The sequence below is a fragment of the Mus pahari genome, chromosome 3, assembly GCF_900095145.1.
Source record: "Mus pahari chromosome 3, PAHARI_EIJ_v1.1, whole genome shotgun sequence".
In the NCBI taxonomy this organism is placed as follows: Eukaryota; Metazoa; Chordata; class Mammalia; order Rodentia; family Muridae; genus Mus; species Mus pahari.
In genome coordinates, this window is record NC_034592.1 from 61170381 (window position 1) to 61177710 (window position 7330).

General features: G+C 41.3%; 1 long non-coding RNA gene across 2 annotated transcripts in view; it reads right to left on the reverse strand.

The window, feature by feature from the left end:
- Window positions 1-6638, reverse strand: part of LOC110317530 — a 12905-nt gene extending 6267 nt beyond the window's left edge. The window contains exons 1-2 of one of the 2 annotated variants that reach the window (XR_002380324.1): window positions 6324-6638; window positions 2276-2527 (exon numbers count right to left, since the gene is read on the reverse strand). This is a non-coding gene — a long non-coding RNA (uncharacterized LOC110317530). Of the gene's footprint in view, window positions 1-2275; window positions 2528-6101; window positions 6288-6323 lie in introns of those variants that run through there. The other variant, XR_003843484.1, reaches the window with a different exon arrangement.
- Window positions 6639-7330: the final 692 nt, after the last annotated feature.

Below are 7330 nucleotides of genomic sequence, written 5' to 3' on the forward strand. Positions count from 1 at the left end.
TTTTTTTGGTTTTCAAGACAGGGTTTCTCTGTGTAGCCCTGGCTGTCCTGGAACTCACTCTGTAGACCAGGCTGGCCTCGAACTCAGAAATCCACCTGCTTCTGACTCCCAAGTGCTGGGATTAAAAGTGTGTACCACCACTGCCTGGCAACTGTTAATTGTTAAAGTCCACTTTTGAGCACACCAACCCCATCACAAAATAGTAGTAAAAGCCCAGTTTACCGGGTAGCCAATTTTTCATTCTTAGAGTCAATAACTTTAATTCCAGACAGAAAAAAATACTCTCAAAGAACACTTTTCCATATTTCATCTTTAAAGATGAAATTTGTATATGATGAATTCATTGATTTATAAACATATAGATCACTTTTATAGAGATTTATAAATGTACAGCTGAGTTTATTTTATTATAAGCTCAATATACAAAGATTTAATCAGTTTCTGATTGTGGCATAGAACATATTGCACCATTGATACTATAATATCAGTCATGACTATAAATTATATTGTTTTCACCATGTGAACATTATTTTCTAAGATTTAATAAGATGCTTGAGATTTTGATATGAATTTTTAAAAGTCTAAATTCACAGTGATACATAGACATATTTTCATAACTGTTCTTGTCCCCTGGGTCAGCAATACAGTTTATAATTATCGTAAAATTTCATTCCTAATTCCTTTCAATTCATCAGAAGGAAAATATGGATGGTTGTTATCCAATTAAAATACTCCTGATGCTTTTAAGGTAGATGTTGTGTGGGTTTTGGAGTTTCCCTATGGATAATTTAAGAAAAACAAAAGGCTTCAAAGTGGTTTTAAGTGCTCTGTGCCTGCAGAGATCCTCAGAGGCCCCTTTCCAGCTGTCATGCTTACAAGTGTTCTATGATGTCATGAAGGGACAGCTAGGACATTTTACAAGGTTTGGGAGCATGCGACTTTAGGCAGGAAGTTCATTTGATAACTCTAGGAGCTGTTCTAAGCATCACACTTGGCTTACAGACACCAAGATCAATGTGGGATAAATGCATAAATCTGGAATTCACCCTCTAGGTTAGACATAGTGTCCCTCGTCTTGGGAGACATTAGGAGGTGTGTCTTCTAGATGCATGTTCTCATGTTTTCTCTGGGTGACTCACATTGAATAACTAAAGAGCGACCTGGCAGGTGCCCACACCTCTAGGAGAGCGACTATTACTGAGCTTACACTTCCTTCCAGAGAAATTAAATGGGTCAATGTGATTTGTGTCTGTAAAAAGAAAGTGCAGAGCCATCAAAACAGCACCCCAATTCATTGTGAAAGAATTATCAACAGAATTTAGGCTAACACTCCTTTTGACACCCTCAAGTTCTATCTAGTTCCTTTTCTTGATCATAATTTTAAGCCAGAACTGGGTTACAATCTAGTGGGATTATTATTATTATTATTATTATTATTATTATTATTATTATTATCATTATTATTTATTATTATTATTATTTCCCACTCATTTATCAGAATTTCTTCTGTCTTGTGTCACCAATCAAACCCTGGGTAAGCAGCCTGCCTGTCACTGAGCTATGTCCTCACATCAATTTATCAGAAAGCCTTTTTTTGTACACATACATCCAGTTCTTTGAAAAGAAAAACTCCCAAGTTCATGAGACCACAAATGCTTACTTAATAACTTCATGAAGGGACTCTTCAAGGTTTCACAGTGAAGACTCCATATTTGAACTCAAGGTTGCAAAGAATTGGTGTTTGTCCAGAGAGCACAAACCAAGTCTTTGCGGTCAGAACTCAAGAATTAGTGAGTGGAGAGAATGAAGGCAAGCAGCTACATAGATACTTCGAAATAACGATCATTTGTAATGAGTGCTACAGTTTACAGAGAGCTTCATGTACCCCTGTGCCAATACATTTATATACTAACACACTGGGGTGTGTGTGTGTGTGTGTGTCTGTGTCTGTGTGTATGTGTGTATGTGTGTGTGTAACATATATGTCATTTTCTTTTAAAGCTGCCCCCCCTTTTTTTTTACTAGAGATATTTAATGGTAGGTTCCAGAGCATTAAAGACCATAAAGTAATGGCCTCTCTTCAATTAAAAATCATACTTTTTTAAAAGGACATTTGTAGGGGGGTTGACAACTTAAGTGGTTTTACCAACCTTGGCATATTTGGCACCAGTTGTTGCTTTGTGCTCTGGCAGGAGACACTAACGTCTGAACACCAGTTTCTCCGGTTCTCAGAACCTCGAGTTTTGATATATGTTCCCTCGTTATGAAAGCTTACCTCTTTATGGCTTCACCTAGGTGAGTGTGTGGCTCCAGGCTTTTCTTCTAGGCTCTTGGACCCAGAGGAATGAAGCTTGGACTAGGGATCCTCAGGTGCTGACTTGCAAGAGAGAGTCTCACAGCCTCGGGGACCACAGTGTTTGAGGAGCCTGGAGACTTCAGCCAGGAGATAGAGTAGCTGAATCTTTCCTAGGAGGAACAGAGCTTAGACTGTTAAGGGGGCCAGCCAAACAGGTGACAAACTGCAGTCCTTCAGAGACGGGAAAGCCCTCCAAATGTTACATTGTAAGGATACAAAATGACCTACATTCAAGAAAACAGGGAGCCAGTAATTCAGCATCATGTTAGTTCCAGTTTAATGAGGCATGCTGTGTGGGTTTTAACTGGTCCTAACCAACCCTACTCTGAGTAGATGGCAGCCTTTTCTACTGGAAACCCACATTTTCAGGATTTTTTTAAAGGTCAACTGAGTTTATATCAGATTGAAGTTACTATGTAAAGACTCTCTGGGCAAGTTTTACCCTTTACACCAGTCTGGTTTAAAGTTACAGTTCCTCGGAATGTTTAAGGAACTCTGTGAAGCTGTTTAAAAGTCTCAACACTAAAACTCAAAGAAGGCAGAAACTCAAATGGAGCAGCCTTGAGAAATGAGTGGATGGATTATGTAAGATTTAAAAACAGTGGCGGCTCAACACCCTGCTTAAATGCATGAGAGTCCCAAATCATTTGTCCCAATTTAGAATGCAAAGTCTAGGTGGATTTCTGGCCAATTCCCTAAAAACCTTAGAGCTGAGAATGTGACATGTAAGGCTTATATCAATCACTACTAAACTCCGGAGGGTTTTTAAGTTAACACACTGAGGATGAAGAGAAGGAAGGCTGGGGACAAAGGCGGTGAAGGGCAGAGAAGCTTACTGCCGGGCCTCTACATCCCCGGTGTTTGGAAGAATTCCTGACAGAGGCACAAGCAGGAAGGAAATAGATTAGTGAAAGTTAATCTGACTTCAGAAAATACACACATACACATACACACACACATATACATATACATACACACAAATACACACATACACACATACATACACATACACATATACACAGACACATATATACACATACGCATGTACATACACACACATACACATACATACACACACATATATACACACACACAGACACAGACACAGACACACGGTGTCCTTCAGTGTTTACACTTTCAAAAGTGAAAATCTATAAAAGCAATGAGATTGGAAAATTCCTAGGTAACCAAAAATCCTAGCCGGACGTTCCCTCCTTTTATCAAGTTAAGCCTCCTCCAACATGGTCAGAGTAAGCTGTTTCCAGCGTGCAAGCCAAGTCAACTGACATCCATAGGTGTCACTATAGGCCTCAAGTTTCCTGAGACCAGCACCGGGGTGAATTATGAATGGAATTAGCCCTCTTGACTTGGAATTTCCTCACTTTTACTGGTCTTTAAACTAGTCTTTTATACATTCATACATAATCGATGGAACTAACACACGGAATGGCCCTTTTCATAAAACACTCTGCTTCAGAGTGATTTTGCAGTTAAGGAAACTTAAATACAAACTTCCAAGGTGGAAAATATAGTTTTCCCTTGCGGATTTAAAGCCGATCTGGGAAAGTGATGAGCTGACCACGAGATCCCTGTCAGAAACGGAAGCTGAGTTAGTATTTTGAAATACAATTTGCAGTGCTTGCTTGCTTCCATAAACCAATCTGCTCCTCATATTCTTAACCTTAGTCACCTTAAAAATACATAAATTTGGTGTTTGGTTATTGAGTTTTGAACTTGCAGGGTAAAGTAATTTAGAGACTCATAAATACAGAACAGAGGAAAATCCCTCTGTGCAAAGGTACCTTTAAATGATCATGCAGAGACTGACTGATAGACCTCATGATTCAACTCCAGCTATTTGCTATTTTATACCTTAATATATATTCTTCAGTATAAAACACACACTGTCTCAACATTTTCCTTCAACTTGTCATGTCCAAATTGATTTCAATAGCAGCCTGTGTGCATAAAAAGTGAGACCCAGGATTAATGCCAGATTCTAGAAAGAGAAATGAACTTAGCTTGGTTTTTTTACTCTAATGCACATGCTCAAATCCAGTTCATGGCTATCAAAAGAAGACCAACAAAAAGCAGTTACCCGCTTTTTCAATGTACAAAAGATGGAATAGAATATGAAACTCTTTTTTTTTTTTTAGCTGATAACAGATATAACTAAACATTTGGGGCACTTAGGAGAAAGACAGTAATTAAAATATTCATACCAATTTTAAAGTTTTCTGGAAAAAAAGTAATTATTTGCACATTTCATTGGTCACTGACTTCAATAGTAAAATGCTTTAACAAACTCTTTACTTTTTCAAGTTCTACAAATATGGAAGGGCAAAGAATGTTCTTTTAGTTTCCTTGCAATGCATTAAAAAGTTTCTACCATTTTAACAGAGCAAAACTACCTATAAATTTATATATCAGATTACTGCAGTTTTAGAGAATGGAAAAATAAACCCTGAAGTTTTTTTATTTGGGGGAGAGGTGATATGGCATAGGGAAGCCATTTTTACAGCATATACTTATACTCTTTTAGAACATGTGCATCAAGTTTCCTTATGAAAATGTTTGACCTTAAATTTTAATATAAATTGCAATCTGATATAGAGTTACAAGCTTGGAGGCACTTTCTAAATATCTTTAGTGGGATCGTAGCTATCTCCTTCAATTAAAAAAAAAAAAAAAAGACTGATTACCACAATCCCAATCCCATGTGTAGCTGGAGAAAGGTAGAATAGTTGTGATGTTTTTAACATTTATGAACATACTTTTAAAATTGAAGAATAGATTATTTTTAATCTAAAATGTGAACACAGAACAGAATAGTGCAAGTATAAGTTCTTTGAACTTCATAAATGCAAGAAAACAAGTTTACAAGTTTTAAATGAAAATCTCTCATTCTAATCCATTAGGGGGAAGTATTTATAGGCAGTAAAAGGTAGTAATGACCCACCACATCCACAGTTGCTGTCTGCAGTGCCACCTGCCCCATCCCCAAAGGCAGACACATAACCCCAAAGAGGAACTATCATTTATGTATCCATTCCTTTAAGTTCTGTTTGTATTAGCCCTCAACGCCTTTGATAGCAACAGCCAAACCGTATTAAATTGACTTTTTACTTTTTTAAGCCCGCTGTTCCAACCTACTTAAAATTCAACACCGTATTTTGCAGATGATGAGAAACATTGTCATTTAAAAATAGTCAAACACCCTTCTCAAACACCAAGAAGTCTGTACGGATCATCACACCCTCTGCAAGCAGCATGGGGCCTGTTTGTCAATGAGTTCTGCCCCTCACCTGCTTGGGGATTCTCTTTGCCTTTGCGCACCCACCTCAAGGCGTCCTGCCACCTGGGAAACTGCAACTACAAGCTGTCTTTAGTAGCTGGCATTAGCCTCTCCTGTGAACTTACCACTCCGGGCTTTAATCGGATTTAACTAAAAGCACATACTTTCTGGCAAAATGGCTAATTCTTACATGGAGCCTCAGACCTTGGGCATCCCTAAGGAGAAATAATGCCCCGAAACACGTCACTGCCCACTCATTTCCCATTTCACTAACTTCCAATTAACACACGCTCTCTTCAGAGTCAGCATTGCCATCATTTGGGGATTGCAGATACAGAGGTGACATGTTGACTTTCTGTGGCTAAAAAAGCACTTATGGGCACCATGACCAATACCTTTCTCCTTGGAAGATACATAACTTTCAAAACTTGCATCTCTCTCTTTACAAACCTGCTGTGTGGCGCTGAGGGGGAGGGGAGACGTGGGTGGAAGCCATCTCTCTTCTGCAAAGCCAGCGAGGCCAGCAAAGGCCAGGACTTTTCGCTCCAGCCTTTTCCTGCCCATCAGGGTCCACTTGGAGTAGCGTGTGGAGAGGAAGGATTACTCTTTTCCTGGCGGAGCCTCCCCATGGGCTCAGAGGAGACTCTCTCCATGGGCCCGGCCGGTCCATACCTGTCCCGGGTGGAATGGGAACCCCGTGCAGCTGCTGCCCTCCTGAGCCCGTGCGCCCGGGCAGCGACCCAGAGTCAGACGATTGGCCCAACACGACGACAACAGGGAGGCGGGAGCGGGTACCCCAGGGCGGTGGGTCATTCTGACCTCCTGGGACAGGGCTAAGCAAGGGAGAGGTCGTTCTGGAACTGACGATGCACTTGTCCCCAGCGGGAACGGACTTGACCCCCGTCAGCCTTTGGAGCGCATTGGAGGCCTAAGACGAGCTGGACATCGGCCTCGTGTCTTCTTCGGCCTTGCTTTGGGGGGACGGTCACTCCAGTAGCGCTGGCCTGCCCCCTCCCCCAATGCTCCCCCGAGGCTTAGCATCACAGTGGACAAAGTCTCCTACATCCAGGCTCTTGATCCGAAAGAGGGGAACTGAGGGCTGCCCGCGGCAAAGCTCGACCTACACTTCATTTTCTTCCGATTTGGAGAAAATGTCACAGGAGGAGTGGGTGGGGGGAGACCCTCGCACTGTAAATATGATTTGGAGGGGGCGAGGCGCGGAGTGCGAGGGCCCAGGGCGGCGTGGGCACCCTGCCGGAGATTCTCGGTCTCACAGCGCGCCCTAGTGGACACCCTGGCCCGCGCCGCTGCCCCCGGATGCCGGCTGGGTCTCCCCTCGCGCCTTACAATCTGCAATATATTATTTCTTGCGAAGTATTGACAATGTGCGAGACTCTGGTAACCCCGGAGCTCTTGTCTGTAATCAGCACATTTATTCACATTTGGGGCGGGGGGATCCGAATTAAATCCCCGTGACCCTGATTAGGTTACAGTGTCATTTTCCCCCTGGATCCTCTTTTAAACCCACTCTACACTGCTGCTCTGTCTATTACATGCTAATTTAATTTTACTGTGGACGATATTTTCAGCATTTGCTGAGGACAGTAAATTTTGTAGTTTATGTTATTTCACTTTTTATGACTTTTTAACACTTAATAAAATTTTATTAGAGCACTTTT